Genomic DNA, 23048 nt, shown 5'->3' with positions numbered 1-23048 from the left:
TGGAGGATGGCTCTTTCCTTTCTGGGCGCAGTGGGTAAACTTTGCTAGTGGGCAAACGTCCTTCCACACCGCCTGTGGGTTTCAGTGTTGCCTCCTGACGTCTGGTCGCTGTTTTGTTTGGGGGTGGAGGTTAAAGGCTGGAGAGTGGTGTCTGCAGGATGGTGCGAACCTGTCACCCCTGCCTTGAAGGCAAGAGGACAGCAGCTGCCTTCACAGCAGGAAGCGGAGTCCAGCCTCGAGCTGACACCTCCGGCTGGCTGGACAGGATGTCACCAGGCAGTTGCTGTGTCTTTGATGCTGGGGCTGTCCTCTCCCCTCTCCCTGACCGCCAGAACACTGGGTGGGCCGAGAGGGAGGCACTTGGCACATATGGCCATTTCAGCCACCAAAGGTCACTCGGTGGGCTCCAAGCAGGGGCCAGGGGTGGTCCTGGGCCCCTTCTGCACGGTGTCTGCTGAGACCTGGGATTTGGCCCGAGCTGCGTCTCCAGACCTGGCTGGATGTTTGCAACCTCTCCAGGTGAATTCCAGGGAGCTGACAGCTGACCAGAGTCCCCCCACGGGGTCCTGCTTGGCGGATCACCGCGAACGAGTAAAGGTGACGGGGACCCCTGTCACTCCGAGAAGAGGGCTGCAAAGTCAACATCTCACGTGCATTTAAACAGTTCATACGGGAGGACTAGGGGGGCTGACTTAAAACAAAGAATAGAAAAGTCTTTTAAAATATCTTTATTTTTTAAATTAAAAAAATCTTTAAAATTCTTTAAAACCTTTATGTTTTTTCTTATTATAAAAGATTAAATGATTATTGCTGATAATCTAGAAATGACAGAAAAGTACAAAAGGAAGGCTAAAATATCTGGGTTTTTTTTTTTTTTTTTTTTTTTTGAGACAGAGTCACTCTGTTGCCCAGGCTAGAGTGCCGTGGCGTCAGCCTAGCTCACAGCAACCTCAAACTCCTGGGCTCAAGCGATCCTCCTGCCTCAGTCTCCCGAGTAGCTGGGACTACAGGCATGCGCCACCATGCCCGGCTAATTTTTTTTCTATATACATTTTTAGTTGTCCAGATAATTTCTTTCTATTTTTTAGTACAGATGGGGTCTCGCTCTTGCTCAGGCTGGTCTCGAACTCCTGATCTCAAGTGATCCTCCCACCTCGGCCTCCCAGAGTACTAGGATTACAGGCGTGAGCCACTGCGCCAGGGCGAAAGCTAAAATATCTTGAATCTTGCCCCAAACTGCTGACCGTGTTAACATTATGGTCTGGTCTGGATGCACGGACCCCACAGCCACGCAGACAGGCACCCACGTTTTCACACACGACTGAGAACCCCCTATGAATGCAGCCTCCATCTTTCTTATTTTCATTTAAAATTCCATAATAAGCATTTTCCCATGTCTTTGAAAACATGAACTTCTACAACTACCTACCATTCCTCAAAAGGGCTAAGTAATTTATTTGACTAACCCCTTATAGATGATGTAGAAAATTTAATTTAAAGTGGTTAAAATGTGAGCGTTTGTCTCACAAAATACTGTAGGAAATGGGCCACTCTGTGCCTCAGTTTTCCCCACCTCCAAAGTGGGAGCACCCTGCTCTAGCGAAGGTGGGTGGTGTGGCCTCTAATTAATATTTAGGAAAGGCCTTGCGATTAGAGGGTGAAGGATTGCTACCTCAGTCAAAGGTTTTGTACAACTGCCCTTAATTACTGTAATTTGTTCATTATGGGCAATTATCACTCTGCAGGACAGCAGAGAGGAACTTATTTGGGAGTTGAGCCCCGTCTTTGTCTTTGTCCTGCCCGAGCCAGGGCTGGAGGTTCAGAAAGCCTGTGGTTTTCTCCTGACCAGGGACCAGGATCCGCCGGAGACAGGTGGTCCTCCGTGGGCCGAGATAATTGCTGATGCTGGGTGCCACCGCAGGCGGGCGGGAGAAGTGCCACCTGGGCAGGGGGCAGGGACTGGCCCTTACGCACGCAGTGCCAAGCACCGGCCCTCCATTTCCCTCTGTTTTCCTGATTTTAATCTTCTAGAATACATGGATAATTCACCAGGATTTTTATCTTAATATTGGTTCATTTAGAGTTTCTACAAATATTCATAATGTCCCATGAGCTATGGTCTCTGGTTTTAGACTCTTCAGAAGTTTTCAGATGTGATTAATTAGGGCTCTCGATATCCTAAAGTGGGAGAAAGAGAGAGCATAGGGCGTGTCTGACCAATGGACTGAACACGCACTTGGCGCAATTTGAAGAAATGTAAGTTCATGTGCAGACGGATCATGGCCACATCCCTGCTGACCACGGATGGTCTGTGTTCCTGATCTGTGAGTTTAGTTATGTAACAGTCACAGGGATGGAGTGTTAGCAGTGGGCACTGTCCCGGAAAGCCCAGGCCACGTGGTCACCTCGCACGTGGGAGCAATGTCTGTGGCCGCAGTCCTTGATGGAAATTCTCAAAGCTCTAGCCTGTTCTCTGGAACTTTCCATATCTTGCAGGGGCAGTAATGATGATTGACAGGCTTCATTCTTCACACTCTCCCCCTTGGGTCTGGCTTCACTGGCTAGACTTTAGGTGTGTGTGTGTGTGTGTGTGTGTGTGTGTGTGTGTGTGTGTGACTGGGGGCATGGGGAGAATTGTTTAGTTCGTTCTCGAGTCAACCCCCGGTTCTGAGCTTGTCTGGGGGCAGATTTCAGGAAGCTGAGTGGTGGTTCAGATTGTTGACTGATCCAGGCTTAGGCCAGGACCACGGCTGCAGAGATAGACCAGGAGGATCCCCCATACATGGTCTCCAAGGGTGTCCAGTAATGACAAGGCTAGGGGGACCCACTGGCTTTATTGTCAGACTTTGGAAAAGAAATTGGGATGGTTTAAAGCTCTCAAAAAGAAAAAAAAAAGGAACTGGGCAGATGGAGGGCCTTCCACATTCTCCTTCTCCATTAAGATAAAACACTGAACTTTTGTCCTCATTGCACAGGTTTGACTAAGCACACCAAAGTGCTTCTGTGGATTTTGAGCTGAAGGATCCAAGCATGGCCCTACCCGGATCTTAAAATACTAAGATTTTTTTTCTAATTCTCACATCTAGGCTTTGTGAATTCATGCTGGCATGTCTTCATGTAGCAAACGATCTCAGATTGAAATGTCTAATGTCCCAATAGTTCCTTTATTGCTGGAAACAGTGGGCTAATAGAAAACTTAAATCTTACAGGAGTTTTCCTTCTCATTTTTTGGCTCAGATGTCTCCAAAGTGGGCGCATGCTTTGCCAGGACTTTATAAGACGATCCACTGAAGTTGTTCAGCAAGAAAATTCTAGAATGTCAGTTTATGCTTTTCAATCTCACTTTGCTCGTTTGTTGAGTTTGTACTGTCACATACACAGTGTAGAGTGCGTGTGTATTACTAGAGGTGCGTGCACAAGGTGTTTTTACTGATACAGGTGCTATAAGCTTGCAGCCCACAGGCCAAATCCAGCCCCATCACCTGTTTTTGTCTGGCCCACAAGCTAATAATGGTTTTTATATTTTAATATTGGGGGAAAAAATCCAAAGAAAAATAGTATTTTGTGACACATGAAAATTGTATGATATTTAAATTTTAGCACCCATAAACAGCTTTATTGGAAGTGACTTGCTAATGTCACCTCCAAAACTCATGTGGAAACTTCATCCCCAATGTGACAGTTTTGAGAGGCGGAGCTTTGAAGAGGTGATTGGGATTAATCCATTAATGGATTAATGGATGAATGGCCATCATTGGAGGGGAGCTGTTGGCTTTATAAGAAGAGGAAGAGAGACCTGACCTAGCATTCTCTCCCACCTTGCTACGTGGGGCCCTCTGCCACCTCGGGACTCTGCAGAGAGTCGATATAGCCCCTTAACCTGGGACTTCTCAGCCTCCAGAACTGTAAAAAAAAATTCTTTTTTTTATAAATTAGTTTCAGGTATTTTGTTATAAGCAACAGAAAGTGGAATAAGACAACACTCACGCCCATTCATTTACACGTCATCTATGGCTGTTGTGTGCACTATGATGGCAGAGTTGAGTAGTTGCAAGAAAGACTGAATGGTCCACAAAGCCGAAAATATTTACTCTCCAGCCCTGACAGAAAAAGTTTGCTAGCCTCTGCCCTAGACCACGGGCTTCTTTTTCCTGGGACAATATTTTTGTACTGACCCACCTTTGTGGAAAAACAGTATTTTTTTATTTTTTATTTTTTTGAAAAACCGTATTTTTAAGCTTAATAAACTTAACATCCTCAAATAACTTACATATATATTGATCGTATGAACCCTCCGCCGATAATTTCACCTGGGATTAGGTGGCAGGTGTTGGAAGAAAGGCAGGGAAAGCGTCCTGAAGCTAGCAGACTTTGAAAAGTCAAGAAGTTGCACCAAGTGTTGACTTGGTGGGATGAGAAAGCATTCCAGGGCAAGCCACGCTTGTCCCACTTTAACTTGTTAACCTGTTATTATCTTCGTTTGGATATTCATGCTGTAGTCACCGGTGGTGACTACACCGGTGGTTACAGAGTCATCATCACCCTCATGTTGATAATCATGTGGCCTGTGCTATAGTTATCCAGCGTCCTTCCCCAGGAACCCACAGCCCTACATGTGCATTTATTCCTCCCTGTAACATTCCTGGGCAGGTGCTCCCGTTAGATACATTCTCTTGGGATCGGCTCACTTCTCTTTAGGCACATGAAATAAAAAAAAAAAAAGAAAGACAAACGCTCATCAACAATGAGAGAACCTTTCAGGAAAGCCCAGGTGGTTGTTCACAGGTATTTGTTGTTTTTTAACCTGGGGAACAAAGGGGAAAGGTGAATGATTGGGTCCAGCCTCTGCACCACTGATTGATCCAAAAGTGAGACTCGCTTGTCTGACTCTTGTTTGATCAGCTGCTCTGCTACTTCGTGTAGGAAGATCGAGGTCCCAGCAAACCCACTCATCTCAAAGTTTTGATGAGTAACATAGGCTTCTGCCATCAGGTAAAATATTCATCTTAACATGATTTGTGTGTGTGTGTGTGTGTGTGGTTTTGTGTTTTTTTTTTAATTTGTTGATGTCCAAAAAAGAAGCTCTAGCAAACCCAGTTGAGAGATGCTTGTGGGTTTAGGCAACTGGTTAATCCCCCAAAATAAGATCCAGTAAATGTGAGAGAGACGGGAAGTAGAGCAGGAAGTAGCTCATTCCAAATGCTGGAAAGAAGCAAACGAGCTGCTGGATTGCGCATCTGCGTAATTTACCAACAGACACTCCTGTTGGATCCTTGGTGGAAAATCTCCATGTAGGGAAAAAAATGGTTCTGATGAGGAAACCTAAGTCGGAGAAGATGGACAATTTCATTCAAGGAGGAAGGATATACTTAGTAACACTCAGTGGACTTCACAGCTCAGAAACCCTCCAGGGTGCTGAGTGAACTTTGCCTGTGAATGTAGTATTATGTAACGACTTAAAAATGTGCAAAGTAAACTTTCCAGAAAAGCAAAAACTACAACAGTCGGCAGAGCCTTTGCTTCTTTGTCTGCAGCTTGGTGGCTGCTCATGTGATTTCTTGTAAGGCCGGTGTGGCCTTACCAGAGTCCTCCTCTCCAGCTGCCTGTCACCCCTGGGCCTCCCAGACTCAGCTTAAGGCAATGCAAACTGATTTCCTTTATAAGACGTGCCTGTGAGGCAACTCGACTCCCAGCGTACAGCAAGTCCACCAGCAGAGTTGACTCGTCCCGACAGCGTGCCCTGCCACGCCCTCACCCACAGAAACCCTGGGCCTGCTGCAGGGGCGCAGCTCCAGGCGTGCGGGCAGCTCCTGCTCTGTGAGCTGCTCCACAGGGAGGTTTATGAGACACGCCTGCTGCAGCCTCACCCCACACGCACTCCCACATGCTCACACGCACACTCACACACACTCGTGCACACCCACACAATGCACACTCTCACTCACCAGGTGCCCACAGCCTCACACTGATGTTCATGAACACACACATACATGAACACACACATACACACTCCCATGCACACACTTGCACACACGCTTGTACACACCCACACAATCATACATACTCATGCATGCTCACACTCACACACACTTGTGCACATCCACACAATGCACACTCTTACTCACCAGGCATCCACAGTCTCACACTGATGCTCAGGAACACACACATACACACTCCCATGCGCACACACTCATGCACACCCACACGGGTACACAATCTCAAACACATACTCACACATATTCACACACTCGTGCTCACAACCCACACTCATGCACACTCACACAGTACACAGATACATTCTCTCAAATACACATTCACATGCTCACTCATATGCTCAAGCTCAGTACACACATGCACACACTCACATACACATACACTCACATGCAGACACTCACATACATACACATGCACTCACACACACTCATCCACACTCACATGCACACACACATACACACTCATGCTCACAGCCCACACTCATGCACACTCATACAGTACACACATGCATTCTCCCAAATACACATTCACATGCTCACTCATATACTCAAGCTCAGTACACACATGCACACACTCACATACACATACACTCAAATGCAGACACATACACATGCACTCACATGCAGACACTCACATACATACACTCACATACATACACATGCACTCACACACACACACTCATGCACACTCACACGCACACACACACTCACATACACACTCATGCACGCTCACACACACTCCTTGCATCTCCATCTTTTCCAGCCACACCTGTCACCCCCCACTCAGCCCCCGTGGCCTGAGCGCATGTCTGGAGGAGCAGGGCCTCCCCCAGGGCACAGGTCAGGGGCCGAGCCAGCAGGAGTTGACTGAGATGACCCTTCAGAAGCAGCAGCTAGGGGGTGCCTAGGGGGTACCCAGAACCATACTGTCAGGTGAACGGGCCAATGGATGAGGGGCCAGCAGGCGGATGGGTTGGCACAGGGTCCCCAGGGGAGGCTATGACCCACCTGGGCCAGCCCCGCCCCAGTCTGCTGAGGCATCTTCACCATCAGCTCCCTCCTGTCTGATCAGACTCCTAGCAGTGGGGTTGCTCGGGCTCCTCAGGGCTCAGTCCTGGACACGCTTCAAGTTCAGCCTCTTTTTCCTTCAGGGAGCTCACAGTCGCCTGGGGCCCCCCAAACCTCCACATACCTGTGCCGCCCCAGCTTTGCCTTGCTCTTCCCCTCGTCTGAGCCCCCTGCCTGTGTGCAAGACTCGACGTGCCAGACCGTCTGGGCAGTCCCCTTTCCCCTCCCAGGTGCAGGGCCCTGTTCCTCACCATCTCTGTCCCTTCCCGTGATGGCTCATTCCACGTCAACTTGACTGGGCTGTGGGGTGCCCGGACATGTGGCCTAACGTTGTTCTGGGTGTTCCCGTGAGGGTGTTTCCGGATGGATTTAATGTTTGATTCAGTAGACCGACCAAAGCAGATGGTCCTCCCCGGTGTGGGTGGGCCTCGCTCAATCAGTCGAAGGCCTGGCCTCCCCCGAGGGAGAGAATTCCTCCTGCCTGCCGGCCTGTGGGCTAGGAATTGGCATGTCTCTGCCTTTGGACTCAAACTGAGACACGGGCTCTTCCTGGGTCTTGAGCCGGCGGCTTTCAGACTGGGGCTTACCCCACGGGCGCTCCAGTCCTCAGGCCTCTGGACTCAGACCGCGGCTGCACCACCGGCTCCCCTGGGCGCCCCGTCTGCCCGCTGCAGCTCTTGCAATTCCCCAGCCTCCACGATCGTGTGAGCCAATTCCTTATAGTAAATCTCTTTGTACCTCCATATGTCTCCTGTTCCTTCTGTTTCTCTGGGGCCCCCTGACAACACACTGCCCTTCCTCCCCCTCCACGGACAGCTTCGTGCTCAGCCTCCATGGCGCCCCCAGGGCCAGGCGGTCCTCGCCTCTCACCTCGATGGCTGCAGAGAGTGCCCCAGTGTCCTCCTGGCGCCCATCCCGGCTCCTTCCCACCCATTCTCCAGTGGCTGCCAGAGCAAACTTGAAGCACGTGTGGCATGCCCGTCAGAACGTTCCAGAAGGATGGCCCTGTGTGTTCTCCTGTGCCCCAGCCCAGCCACCATTGTCCTTCCGCAGCTCAGCACTCTTTTCCTTGGTAGCACTGATATCAGTTGTCACTAAATAGCCACATGTGAAACTGCTCAGCGTCTCTCTGGAAGACTTAAGCCCCATGAGATCTGTCCAAGGGCTTGTTCAATACCTGCCCCAGCGTCCACCCCCGGGCCGGGGCCAGAGAGAGTCATGCAGTGACGGGGGGGTGGGGTCCAGGGAGGCTGAAGGATGAGGGGGTGTCTGTTTGGGAACTCCTGGAACAGCAGAAGCCCAAACTGGCCTGGGTACTAAGCAGGCTGCCCGGCGGTGAGGGGACTACCAGTGTCACTGGACCTTGGAGCTGCGGGGAGGCCCTGGCTGCAAGGTTGGGGCAGACAAAGGCCAGAGCCCCACACAGCGTCAGCTTGTCCCAGTTGTCCCACAGGCAGAGGCTCTGTCAGGAAGGAGGGCACAGGGCCCGGCTTGGACTGGCTTCTGCCTCCAGCAGAGCCCCCTCCGGGCCCCTGACGGCCAGTCTCTACGTCTGAGTATTTCAAGAGAATATTCTTATTTTGGGGGTGTGTGGGGTTGGCCTCTCAGCAACCTTGTCTCATCTCGGCAGTCAGCAATCAGGACTGCACTGTTTTATTTATGGGATCAAAATGCCTTCCCGGCACAAAGAACACCTTCCCAGCATGTTGTCATAGTTTGTGCAAATTTAAGTCTGTCTGCTGGCATTTTAGGTGATTCAACTTCCTTTCCAAATCTCTGCCTCCCACCCCAAAAAACACAATGGGAGCTCCACAGAGCAGGTCTGCTTCCCTTAGTGGGGGGGTGTGGGCGTGACGGGGCTGGGGTCAGTCCCCTGAGCCCGGGGGCACGGCCGTCCTCCAGGCTGTGCTCAGAGGTGACGCTTGGGCTCCAGGGGCCGTATTTTCAACTGGCCGGTCTGGGCTGGCCAGGTGGGATGTGAGCCAGGCCTGGGGGGACTGTGAGGGGAAGCTGCCTTCAGAGAGGTTCAGCTCTCTCTGCCCACGCATGCAGCTAGAACAATGCCCTTTTCTGGTCCTCAGATGCTAATAGAAAATGCAAGAGAGAACAAATGAAAGCCAAGGTCAGACTGTTTCTTCCTCCACACCTTTCCTCAGGCACTTCCCTTTGGGGAACGCCGGCCTTTCCCACTTGCCACCCACTCATCCAAGTCCCGTCTCAGGGGCCAGACCAGAAGCCCCCTCCCCTAGAGAGCCCTGCCGGGGTGACCACCCCACACCGTCAGCTGTCAGGGCATCAACTGGCTGGACCAGGGGCTCCCAGTGTTTGGAATGAGGGTCCTTAGTGACACATCTTAAAGATCCACAGGATAGTTTGATATTTGTGGATCGAGAAAACAACTAGTGTCAGAAAGGTTTTATAAATTCCCAACTTTTTTAAGGCATTTGGTCTTGCCAATAGCACCCACATGTGATTGAAAATCAGTCAATCAGGCTTACTCGGTTTTCAGACAATGCTTGATTGACATCTGAGTTCCTGGAGCCCTTGTCGTACTTCCAGGCTCTCTCACCCCGGGTCTGTGGCTGCTCCAGGATGGGAACTCCTGAGACTACTCAATGAGCACATTATGCTCCTGAATTCAACATTGTCCTGTGTCCCAGGGAGTTTGCACGGCCTCCTGGGGCCTAGGGACACTGCTGCCTTGTGTGGGAGGGTGCACAATACAGGCGTATTGTTAACCATGACCCCAGCAGCGCCAGAAGGGCTCGACCCCAGAGACCAAGTGTTTTGGGAAAAACAAATCTCTGCTGAAAGCCACTCTGTGGTCACACAAAGAGAAACAGTCGTTCACGGGGCCAAGGTGGTGCCCAAATGGGGCCTTTCATTCACAGGTGTGTTTCGTTAAGGAAACACGGGCAGACCCGGGAAGATGGTTAGAGCTCAAAACTAGTCCTGGACACAGGGGGAGGGACAGACACCAATCGTGTTAGAACATTCCAGAAAGAAAAAAATGGAAACTCACCCTTTGTGAAAGCAGAAGGTGTGCAGAGACAGGAGCCAGGTGGGGGCAGAGAGCACCTGAAAACAAAAGTAAAGGGTGGCAGAGGAAGAAAAAAGACAAAAAGAGACAGGTTTCCAGCCGGGGACAGCTCGGCCCCCAGCCTCCATCCCTTAGAGCAGGAATCCTCTTTGATCTGACACGCGGGAAAAGTCATGACTTCCTTGAAAAGGCTGATTTATTAGAGCTTTAATTATTCCTGTTAAAATATGCTCTTCCAAAGAAGATAATTATTTGGCTCATTATTAATTGGAATTCAAAAGCCTTTTGTTCTCAGCAGGTCAGGTCTCTAATTCTTACATTTCGGGAACTGCAAATGCTTTTGAAGTGGAACGAAGTGCTTGTGGACCCGTGACCTAAGCCCTGTTCCTCCTTTGGCAGCCAGGACCTGTCTGTGGCTTTCTAAGTGAGAAGTACAATACGGTAGACCTCAGGGTGCGTCCTGGCTCTGCCGTAACTGGCTGGGGCACCCTGCACCATCGCCCTGCACCCCGAGGCCTTAGCAGCTTCATCTGTGAGATGAGGGGGCGGGGCAACGTGACCTCCAGCTCCAGCTCTGTCTCCATTGGCTGCGTGAGCTTGGGCAAGTTGCTTAAGCTCCGTGGCCTCAGTTTTCTCATCTGTGAAGTAAGGATAAGAGTAGGGTTTTTTTGGTCTGTGATTTTAAACCTCAGAGGTAGTCGGGAGGATTGCGTGAATTTGCACAGTGCCTGGTGTTTAGGAAGTGCCCCGGGAATGACTCGAGCCCTGTGACCAAGTCACCACCACCTATAGCAACACCAGGGGTTGTGTGCAAGCCTCTCCTGGGATCCGAGGCATTATATGATTGGTCAAAAGGGACCCATTCCAAAGTGAAACAGGTGGCAGGTGAAAATGTGTGCAGAAATGCTCCAGGTTCAAATGAAAGTACATGGTAAGAGATGTGAGCATTCTAGGTTCTAGCATAGCAGTTTGAATATTCATTAGATTGCAACAGCTCTCAGGCTTAAGTTGTGTCAGAATCCCCTGGAGGCCTTGTTAAAACACAGATTTCAGAGTTTCTGATTCAGAAGATCTGGGTGAGGCCCAGGAATGTGCAGTCTAACAAATTCCCAGGTGGTGCTGCCACTGCCGGTCCGGGGAACACACCTTGAGAACCACTGCGTTAGAGATTACATTCTTGTACTGTTCTTTTCTTTTCCCCTCCAAACTTGAGTAATGCTTAGATCCCATTTAAAGGGGAAAAAAAATCATGAATTCCCTCTCATTTGTCAAACACTGAGTGAGTCTTAGTCTATGAAACTTTCAATTGTGGATTTATGAAGGTAAAATATTTTTTAATATTTATGTTATCACTAAAGTGAAAATATAAAATTGAAACATTTTTCTTGAAAATGTGCAGCCTATAGCATACAACCTGTCTAGGGAACATTACTCTAAAGCAGAAATGTTTTGAATTCTTCATGTGCCCTCAAGGGTAATGGGGAAGTACACGCTTGGGCTCTTCTTGGTGAGCGGCCTTGGCCCGTGTGGTCCCGCTGGCCCTGGTCCCGCAGGTGTGACGCCGGGGCGAGATGTGCTCCAGCAGGAGGCTCTGAATCTTTGCCATCTGCTGCTGGGAACTGTAGAACCTTCCGTGGGCGGGTCAGGCCGTCAGGATTTTGGCCGAGGAAGGCGGAAGCTGGAAGCTGGGTGGGACAGGGTGGGAGGCTCCAGGGCTCTGGGGTGAGCTTTCCTGTTATTCTGTTCTGCTGGCCAGCTCCTATATTTAGGTGAGGTTAAAAAAAGAAGCGTTCCAAGTGCAGAGTGAGGTGAGAGTTCCCCTGGGGACAGCTGGCTGTGCTGTGCAGGTGCACTCTGCTGGAATCGACTCAGTATTCTTTTTCTTCATCGGGTGTCATCGTGCTGAAGGGCAGAAGGACTCCCTGGAACGCGCAGGGCTGGTGGAAGAGAGGACACAGAAAGCGCACGGCCGATGATGTCTTTCCGCCATGGGGAGGCAGGAGGGAAGAGGGAGACCCGCCGTTTGACTAAACCCAGTGGGAAAACAGGAGCACCCTTCATACTGCGTCAAATCTAAATCTTGAATCTCTTCGACCGCACGGAGCGGTGTGTCTCCAGAGTGATCTGTAGCCCATGCTGCTCTTCGGGTTTTCCCTTCGCAAAGAAACTTGTGCTGGGAGGGCTGTTATCTGACCCGCTGAGTGTATCTCAACAGGCATTTGGTACCTTCTGATAACTCAGGATAAGGAAGGGTCGCATGGCGTGTGGAGCTTGTGGAGACCTCTCAGGGCGGTCGTCCCCATCAGTGGTCACAGGGCTGCCTCGTGAGCTGCATGTTCCACCCTCCTCCCTCTCCCTATCGCCAGGGGAAAACTCTGGCCGAGGAACCCAGGGACTTGTCCAATGTGATAAAACCCGGAAGCCCAGCCCGGACCTCCGACCCCAGCTGCAGGGATTTCCAGGATAGAGGCTCACATAACTCGGGCGGCAGAGCACTCAGCAACCCAAGGCTGGAGAACTAGTTGCTCAGCATTCCGTGCAAGGCTGAGTCTCTGAGGAAGGAGGGCTGTGGAAGTTGCAGGAATGGGTCTTTTTCAGCTTATGTAGACCGCAGGAAGCACTGCAGTGGTGCGCCGAGTAGGGACAAAGTCAAGCTTGACGTCGCTGCATCCCACCCCACCCTGCCCCACAATCCATATTTTTTGGAAATTTTAGATGCCACACCTAAATAAACGGAAAACAAATTTAAGTCACTATGTCCTACTACATCAGGAGTTCTTTAGCTGTGGAAGAAGCTGGAATATTCCATGGATGGGAGGGTCTTGGCTGTTTGTGTTGGTTCTAGGGAAGAGCCAGATACTTACCCCCAAAGAAAGAGCTGAGGGGTGGGGGCGGGAAGGGGGAGATGGGACCGAGCCCCACCTGCCCAAGCCTTCCTGGTGTCAGTTGACTCCCCACTACCAGGTGCCGGTGTTGATTTGATCCCCTCCCCTCCTGTGGGCTCTCCAGCTGCTTGTTGTAGGGAGAGGCGTGGCAGAGGAGAGGGGTGTAGGATGCTGCTAAGGGGATTGAAGAGTCTGCCCCAAATTCACATCCACCCAGAACCTCAGAACGCAACCTTGTTTGGAAGCAGGGTCTTTGCAGATGTAACTAGTTCAGGCAAGATAAGCTCATGCCGGGTGAGGGCTGGCCTTAAATCCAATGGCTGGTGTTGCTGTAGGAAGAGGAGAGGACACGGGCGGAGCAGGCCACGAGAAGATGGGGGCAGAGACTGCGGTGATGCAGCTGCAGCCAGGGAAGGCCGAGGAGTGCCGGCAACACCAGAAGCTGGGAGAGGCCAGGAGGGAATCCTCCCTGGAGCCTTGAGAGGGAGCCCGGCCCTGCCTGCAGAATGGTAAGAGAATACATTTCTGTTGTCTTAAGAACAACAGAATTGCCACCTCATTTGTTATCATTTTTTATGGCAGCCCAGGAAATGACTCTAGCTGGGAAGACTTTTGTCCAGGGGCCGGTGTCTGCAAGCATGAAAGGAAACACATTGCAGCAGGTGGCAGGGAGTGGCCGGGCCTCAGCGTCCCCGTCTCCCTCCCGCGGGCTTCCTGCTGCAGGCTGGGCCTCTGCGTGCAGTGCTGGGGATTTGAGAAGAGAGCTGGCCTCGGCCCACTGTCCAAGCTGGATACGGATCTCGATTTGTCACGGTGGCTCTTTTCCTCTTTGTGCAGAGTGTGCTCGAGAGATAAGCGAGAAGCGGGGCGTGGAGGGGCTGCGGCTTCAGCACAGGGGATCCTGGTGTCTCTCTTAGTCAGCCCAATGCCACGGGCAGGGCCCTGCAGAGGGGGCTGGGGTGGGAGACCTGTGTTGCCACAGCTCTGCCGCCACTGTGTGACCCAAGCAGGACAGTGGTCCCAGCTGCCTGTCTCCTCCGCTGATGCTGGGAGGACAGAGTGAGCGAGCAGGGGCGAGAACACCGCCTCGCCTGTTGAGTGCTGTAAACTGGTAGCTACTAGAGGGCTGTAGCCGTACTGTAGTTTCCTTGGTAACAGATGTTGCTATTTGGGAAAATCCTGCAGCCAACAACCAAGCTGGTGGTGCTTAATGCTGGTGTTTCGAGAGTGGTTCTCATTTCTCGAGGGCTTGTTTGTAATGAGGGCAAGTTTGTGCCCCAGAGCAAGCAGGCGGCTCACACACACACGCAGCCCGGAATTACACCCGTGCACCACATGTGTTGGTGACATGAAGCTGGGAGAGGGACGATGATACCACCCCAGCCACGCAAGTCACCCTGGCCTTTAGCTCTGGCTTCTAAGAAGGCTCCAGATGTTTCTCGGGTGCGCTTAGGGCTTTCAGAAAATGACTCCGTCCTGCGTGAGACATTGTCGTGAGACTAGAAGGTTCTGCGTGATAGAGACTATTTTCACAGTATCGGCCCTTAGCGTGACTGAGAAACAGAAGACCAGCGTCTAGAAAGTAGGATCGCGTGCACGTCATCTGTGAGGGCTGCAGGAGGGGTCTCCTCCCTTGGGAACTCTCCTTCTTAGAAGTTGGGTATTTACCGACCACATAATTGGCTTCTTGAAGGACCGTCACCTTCTTCTATACTGGGGCAAAGAAAGTAAGTTGCTCAAGGTCCCAAAGCTACTCAGTGACAAATCTGAGACTAAGAGAATTGAAATGAAAGAGCTAACGTTACTAAGCAGGTACCATGGGCTGGGTACTCTGCTCAGGGCTTTCTAGGCACTAATTCAGTGGCTCTTTACAACACAGCGTGATAACAGGTGTCATCCTCATTTTACAGATGAGGGGACAGAGGCAGAGCGAGGAGACATGGTCAGGAGCCAGGCAGTTGGTTGCAGAGCCCCACTTCCTAACCACCACACCCTACTGCCTCCCAGACCCAAACCCCAGCTGCCCGGTGTCCGGCTGTGGCAGAGGGAAATGGATGGGCTTGGGGTCGGGTGCACACACAGCCCTGAAACACCCACGGAATGACCCTGGGTGAATTACTTAACCTCTGACCCAGGGTTAAGTATTTGACCTCCTAAGACTGTGTTTTCTTCTGTAAAGTGGGCATCGTGGCAGATTCCTCACCTGCTGCTGTGAAGACTAATTGCCTAATACGCGTAAGCACCTGTCAGATTGTGTTCCCGAGAAACCTTAGCTATTCTTCCTTCTCCTGGACCAGACGCGTGTTGCTCCCCTTTGTGTCGGTGCTGCCGGGCTCACACCAACCGTGAAACCAGCACTCGTCCATCAGATGAAGGCCGTCCAAGGCCTTGGACCGTGTTTCAGTAATCCTTTAAGGGAAACTACCCACCCATTTTATCTTATCACCTTGGCTTAATTGCACAAGAGCTGTTCTCTGTGTTTATTATTTCAGTGTTTCTTCATCCCTGATCAGAGGTTGAATTAAGCCAGCTGTCGGGGTCATTAGAGCTGTGGTGTCGTCGCACACCTGGTCCGGCTGGTTAGGGCTGGGGCGTCGGGTGCTGTGTCCGTGACCCGGCTCGTCAGGCTCAGCAGCGAGCCGGCATCCTGGCCACCAGCCGGGATCAGGGTTCCCCAGCAGGGCATCTCCTCCCTGCCCGTGGTCACCTCTCCTGCACCCTGGCACCCAGCACCTGCCTGGCCTGTCCCCATCCCTCCAGCCACCTGCCCAGACTTAGCCTCCCCAGTCTCAGCAAGGAGAGGGGCCCTCCCTGGGGTCTCCTGATGACTCACATTCTGGGTCATTTAAAAATTACTAATATATCAGTGGAATTGCACAAACACATATGACATGCCCGCTCTGTGATGGCCCTTTCTGGGTTCTAGAAGGGACACAAAGATGGATTAGGCATGTGTCTTGTCCTCGAGAACTCTGGGGCAGCAGGGATATGTGTACATGTGCACATACACATACACACAATAGAGTAGTGTTAGTTCCACTGCCACTGTGACAATTTATCATGAACACAGTGGCTTAAAACAGTGCAGACGTAGAATCCTGCAGTTCTGGCGGTCAGCGGCGTGAGGCCGGCCTCACCGGGCTAACATTGGGGTGTCGGCCGCTGCGCTCCTTCCTGGGGACTCGCTTTCTTGTGCTCTCCAGCCTCCTCCTACCAGCCCCGGGGCTCGTGGCCCCTCCCTCCATCTCTGCCCCTCCCGTTGTCACCTTTCTCTGTGACCACAGCTAGGAACTGGCTTCCACTTTTCAGGGCTCATGGGATTAGATAAGCTCACCTGGATAGCCCAGACCAACTTGCCCATCTCCACCTTTGTCACCTCTGCCAGCTCCCTGGTGCCTTGTAGAGTAACGTATTTCTAGGTTCCAGGGGTTGGAACATGGACATATTTTGGGGGGACGTTATTTTGCCTACCATAAATATATATACACGTGCATAGTAACACCATGGTATAAGAGTATGCTTATATATTAATATTCACAAACAGTGACTGTGATACAACGTAGATTAGTGATTCTGAGTTGGTCAGAGCCCTTGCCTGCGGAGACATCCCAGCCCTGGGGGGAGAGGTGGGGGCACTGTGTGTGTGTGTGTGTGTGTGTGTGTGTGTGTTGGGGGGGTTAGTCTGGAAGAGTAACACTCACGGAACAATTAATGTTGGCACATATCTGTATATAATACCCGTGTCTCTGTCTGTCATCTTTCTCTTTCCATGTTTTAAGCGTTACAGACAGTCGTGGTTGGGGAACAGTGTCTGCTTCCCGGGCACTGGAGAGGAAAGGTATGTTTTCTGCCTGGGAGTTGGAAAGTCTTAAAGAAGAGAGTCCTGGGGGCGTGCTGGGCTTCTGAGGACGGGAGGGCTTGGCTGCAGGCAGACGGGGGGGCTGGGCGGGGCAGACGGGAAGAAGACGTCTCGTGAAGGTAAGAGGAGCCCTGACTCCATCTGTGGGGCCATAGTGGAGGGTTTTAGAGAAGCAGGTAAGTGGCGAATCAGGGAGGCCAGGGCTCCCCAAGGTGCGGGCCCCGGGCAGCTCTCAGGGATCCGGACAGGCCAGCGGGCCACCGGGCATGTCGGAGGAGTAGGGTCTGCAGCAGGAGCGAGGTGAGGTGGCTGGAGGACCAAGGTAGGGACTGCAGGGGGCAGGTGCCAGGGCTGGTCCTGGGGCAACAGAGGGCAGGTGTGTCTCTTCCAGAAATGGCCAGCAGCAAGAGCCCGGAAGCTCCGGAGGCGCAGGCTGGGAGTCCTGGCCTGGCTGGAGAGCCGGGACTGGTTCTCAGGGTGGGGGGTCTGAGGACACGACTCCGGTCATTTCCCTCCAAATGGCGAGGAGCCAGCTGCAGGCTGGTTTCCTCTCCTCGCTCCTTCACCTCCCTGCTCCCTTCCCCCCATGGAGTCTCTGGGCACAAAATGCTCCAGGTCTGTGGAGTTGAGCTCAGGGGAATCCTTGCCTCTCTTCTCTCACAGCGCACCTGTCTCTGGGCCACTGGGCGACTCTCACGAAGGGCCTGTGTCTCTCGATGCTCAGGGCAGCTCCCCTAGCCTGGCCTGCACGTGAGACCTTCTGAGTCAGCGTCCCTGGGGACGCCCGGCTCCCCACCCAGAGGAGCCCAGTGAGCCCCGAAGGCCGGGAGCCACCTTTTCAGCAGGGATCACTCGTGTTGCCAGGTGGCTCAGGCTGTGGTCCCTGAGAAGGGAGCCATAGAGCTGCCCGGTGTGGGACTGGCCTTGAGTAGATGACCTGGAATATTCCTTGGAGGGAGTCAGGGTCACTGAACTCTAGGGGGATGAATCCCATGAAATGGCTTTTAGGGTTCTCCCCTCAAACACCACAGCCAAGGGGGAGACCAGGCCAGTGGGCTCCGGGGTTGCGGTCTCACAGCTGGTCCCTGCTGGCTCCTGGCACACTGCCCTGGAGAGCCACATCTGCCGTGGGTCTGGGACAGTGGTGACTGGTGGCCTTCATTTCTGTCTTGGTGTGGGAAGGAGCAGCGAGCCATGCTTTCATCCCCGTCTTCCTGGCTGTCCCTCTGTCTCCCAAGAGGAGCATCCTTGTCCTATCCCAGCGGTTCCCACACCAGCAGCATCAGTGCCACCCTGGACTCATTGGAAATGCAGATTCTCAGGCCCCACACAGATGTCCTGAGTCAGAAAGGCACGGCAGTCCCCTGCACCTGTGTCTACAGGAGCCCGCAGGGGCTCTCAACGCACTGAGCTGCAGAACCATGTCCTAGTGTGTTTTCCTCCCTCCTGGTCACCCCTGCTTCTTCTCCTGCCCCCATCCTGCCCGGTGTTCCAGGCTGGGTTCCCAGGTGTCTGGCACTTGGAGGCGTCCCATTGTGACAGTCCCCGGCAGGGCTGTGCGGCTTCCCAGAAGTCACTCAGGTGACTCAAGGTTAAAGCACCTGTCCCTCAGGAGAGCAGGGGACAGGAGTGAGCACCACCCCTGGATAAGGGGAAGGGCTGTCGGACGGGGTGCCAGGAAGCAGCCTGCCTGCGGCGGGAGAGCCAGGTGATGAGAAACAGACCTCTCCGGCACGTCATGCTCAGCACGAGAGCGATGTGACCTCCCCGCCTTTGTTGCCCCTGAAAGAGGGACAAGCAGTGCCCACTGTGGCCCTGCCTCAGGGTGGGGAGATGGACTTGTGGCCTTCTTGCCCCTGCACTAGTCTAAGCACCGGGGTGCAGCTCCATCCCTGCCTAGAATATTCCCAGGAGGACCTCATGCGATTGGGAATGCGGGTTTTCTTGTAAAGGCAAACCTCCCTCAGGCTGCATGGGAACCGATGATGCCATCAGTGGTGCCAGTTGAACCGGGGTTTCTGCAGACTGCACTTTGCCCTGGTCTTGAGGCCGCGGCGGCTCCACTCGTGCGCGTGCTGCTCAGGGCTCTGGGACAAGGTGGGATAACGATGTGGTGAGAAGTTAGCACTAATGGTGGGTTTTTGTAGGAGTCTAGACCTAGGAAGCCTAGAAATGTAGACCGAGGAAGTCTTACACCTTATTTTCTAATTTACAGAGATACTTCTAATTTCACCTCTGTCAGCCATTGATAATGTTCTTTATTGAGTTCAGGAAAACCGAGGACGTTTGGAACAAAGATAGCACCTATGGCTGGGGGCGGAGGTTGCGCCTGCCGTACTCTGTCGGGGCTTGCGCGAGGTGGTTGGGTGGGGCCTGTGCCGTGGGCAGGTGAGCACGAGGGTCTCCGGGCTGGATGCCGGCCACGCCGCTGACCTGTGTGTCCTCGCCTTCGAGGGAGAGGGCAGGAGAGACTGAGGCTGCACCTCCCTCCTGAGGCTGCTGTCCCCCGTGGCTCTCACACAGGATGCCGCCCTGTCCCCTCCCTGCTCTGATAGGAAAACTCGGTGCAAAAAAGCCTGCCGGCCTCTGATTTTTATTTTTTTTTAAAGAGTTAAAAATTTTTTTACGATTGTGGTAAAATATACATAATTCAAGATTTGCCATTTTAACTCTTTTTGAGTGTACAATTTAGTGGCACTAAGGACATTCACATTGCTGCGTAAATATCGCCACCATCCACCTGCAGAACATTTTTTATCCTGCAAAACTGAAACTCGGTCCCCATAGCACACGAACCCCCCCCTCACCCTCCTCCCATCTCCTGGTAACCACGATCATACTGTCTCTGTGAGTTTATGGTTCTTGGAACTCATATACATGGAATTATATGATATTTGTCCTTTCGTGTCTGGCTTGTTCCCTTAGCATAGTATCCTCAAGGTTCGTTCATGTTGTAGAACGTTTCAGAAGTTCGTTCCTCCTTCAGGCTGAGTAATAGAGATTTCATTATGTGTGTGATCACATTTTGTTTATTTATGCATCTAGAGTCAGACATTTGGGTAGTTTCTACCTTTTGGTTATTGTAAATAATGAAACTTGGTATGTAAATATCTGTACAAATCCTTGCTTTCAGTTCTTTTGTGTGGATTCCCGAAAGTGGAATTGCTGTATTCTGTGGTCACTCTGCTTAATTTTTGAGGAAGCGCCAGCTGCCTTGCACAGCCCCTTCACCACTTATATTCCTACCAGCCATGCACAGGGCTCCGATTTCTCCAAATCCTCAACAGCACTTGTTATTTTTTAATTTTTTTTTTAATTTTTACACTAGCTATCCTAATGGGTGAAAAGCAGTATCACATTACGGTTTTGCTTTGCTTTTTCCTAATGATTAGTGATGTGGAAGGTCTTTTCATGCGTTGATTGGCCATCTGTGTGTCTTCTTTGCAGAAATGTCTATTCAAGTCCCGTGTCCATTTTTGAACCCGGCTTCTGATTTTAGCCCTGGTTGGAAACTGGCTAGAGCCCAATTCTCTTTAAATTTTTTTTTTCTTTTTTAAGTTTTACTTTGAGGTGAAGCCACTTGTTCCTGTAGCTGGCTGGAGAATGTTACACCTAGTGTTTCTGCAATGTGAGTAAATGGCAGCGTCACGGTTCTGCCTCCGTGGGGATGTGGGACAAGCAGCCGTCACTGGCTCTCTGCTTCCCGGGTGCACCTGCTGAGACTGGGATGTCTCCCCTCACAAAGGGAGAAAAAGGCAGACTTTGTCAGGCCCAGAAAGCAAGTGGCTGAACCGGCTGAAGTACTCGGCTGTGGTTATCCGGGCAGCACAGCTGAGGCAGGGGGAGGCGGTGGTATGTCTATTGTAGGCACAACTCTCAGCTTTCAAAACAATTTGCAAGAAAGTCTTCAACATTTTGGCCCCCACTCCTAGCCAGCAGGCACATAGCAATGCTGCCGTTGTCAGGAAGATTTTGGAGAAATTATATGGTTGTATAAATGGATTAAAACGTATTTGCAAAGTGGACTTTGTGGTGTGGGCTATTGACAGAGGCCGTATGTGTGAGGGGATACATAGGAACTTTCTGTACTTTCTGCTCAATTCTGCTGTGAACCTAGAACTGCTTCAAAAAACAAAGTCTATTTTAGAAAAAGAAAGGACTTTAAAAAAAGAGATCTCCAGCCACATCAGCACCAAAAATATAGAGATTACATCATAAATTAAGGGTAATATAAAACACACATCTGGAAAGGCATAGCTTTCAAAAATAAGGCTTTATCTTCAAAGCTACATTAATATTTACCATTTGGCCCTATATCCTGGGAATTGTACATCTTTAGTGATTGAATAAAACCCTGTAATTGTAGGCTCCAAATGGTATTTCATTCATTTGCCCGTGTATATGTGTACACACACACACACACACACACACACACACACACACACACACATGCATGCACACGCTCACATGTGTGTCTTACATGCAGGACTGGGGCCTCTTCAGTGCTTCGAGGTGACAAGTGCTCACTGAATGTGGAGCATGGTATGAACGGGCTGGGGCTGTGTTCTCTGACTGGGAAACCCACCTCCACTTCTGCTTAGCCAGAGTTTCTCTCTCCTCAGTGGACATCGCAGCTGCCACTGCCCCAGCCACCACGGCTGCTCACGCCCCGCATCCTCCCACCTTCGTGGCTTCTCTTCAAATTCTTACCCCCTGTGGCTCTTGTCAGAGATCATACTTGAAGTTCCCCTGGCTTCTGGGACACCACTTTTTCTTGATTTCCCTTTTATTTCGCTGATTCTTCCTGCTCTGACCCCCCGTGTAGGTCAGGTGGCCCAGTGACTGTGGTAATTTGAGATGGGGGTTTAATAAAGGGACCATTTGTAAAGCTGGGGACAGGTTATAGGTGGTACAGTCCCCCAGGAATAGCAACAGTGGGGAGCCCTTCCTAATGCTCTGTGTGAAGGGCCAAGGGCAGGCGGAGAGCTGGATGGAGCAGGGGCATCTCCTGACAGGTGCTGTGGCCTCTGGTAGGGAGTGCCACCAACCCAAGGCACCCCCATAGGGAGGGGCCAGGACAAATACCAGATCATGCTTCCCCCTCCTGGTACTCCCTTGAGGTGCTCCCTCTTCATGAGACGCCGTCACGGGCCCAGGGCAGAGTGGAGGAGCAGGGAGAGTGGATCTGCGGGGACGGATGGAAGGGCTCCAGCACACCCTCATACCTGTTAGGGGCTGAATTGCATCCCCCTCAAAATCCATTTATCGAAACCCTAAACCCCAGTACCCAGGAATGTGACTGAATTTGGAGACAGTGTCTTTAGAGAGGTAGTTAAGGTAAAATGCGGTCATCTGGGTGGGCTCCAATTCAATCTGACTGGTGTCCTTATAAGAAGAGGAGATTAGGACACAGACACGCACAGAGGGATGACCCCAGGAGGACATAGAGGGGAGAAGATGTCATCTACAAGCGAAGGCCTAGCAGAAACCTACCCTGCCTCACCTTAATCTCTGACTTCCAGCCTCCAGAATTGGTAAAAAATGAATTTCTTTTCTTTTCTTTTGAGACAGGGTCTAGCTCTGTCACCTGGGTAGAGTGCAGTGGTGTCATCATAGCTCACAGCAACCTCAAATTCCTGGGCTCAAGTGATCCTCCTGCCTCAGCCTCTCAGAGTGCTGGGAGCACAGGTGTGAGCCACCGTGCCCGGCCAAGAAAATGAGTTTCTGTTATGTAAGCCGTTCAGTCTGTGGTGCTTTGTCTTCTTTTAATAATTTGTGCTGGTGTCTCCTCCGCTCACCTCTTAACCCCCAGTGCCCCAGACTCCACTTGCTGGCCGTGGCCTCTCCAGACCAGTTTCTCCCCCTTGTCTCTCACTCTGGTAAGTAGCAGCACGACCTAACTAGTGTCTGGAGCCAGTGATGCAGGACCACCCCACCCCCCTGCCTTGTGCCCTCCCTGGGGGGCCCTCCCTGGACACACTGTGCGTGTCCACCCCTCCCCACCCACACTGCCATGGTCCTGTGCTTACACTCACCCTGGGGAATGTGCCCCACTTCCTTCTCTGAGCCGGGGCCTGGCTGCAGTCAGGTGGGGAGTCAGGTATTCCATAGTTACTCCATCCTCACTGCATTGTTGCCAGGAGGGTGGGCAATCGGCAGGGGTTTACAGGAACCTAGTGTCAGGGACATAAGTGTTTGAGTGA

This window comes from Lemur catta, chromosome 1 (assembly GCF_020740605.2).
Source record: "Lemur catta isolate mLemCat1 chromosome 1, mLemCat1.pri, whole genome shotgun sequence".
NCBI lineage: Eukaryota > Metazoa > Chordata > Mammalia > Primates > Lemuridae > Lemur > Lemur catta.
The sequence above is the reverse complement of the archived record's forward strand: the minus strand, read 5'-3'. Positions refer to the sequence as shown.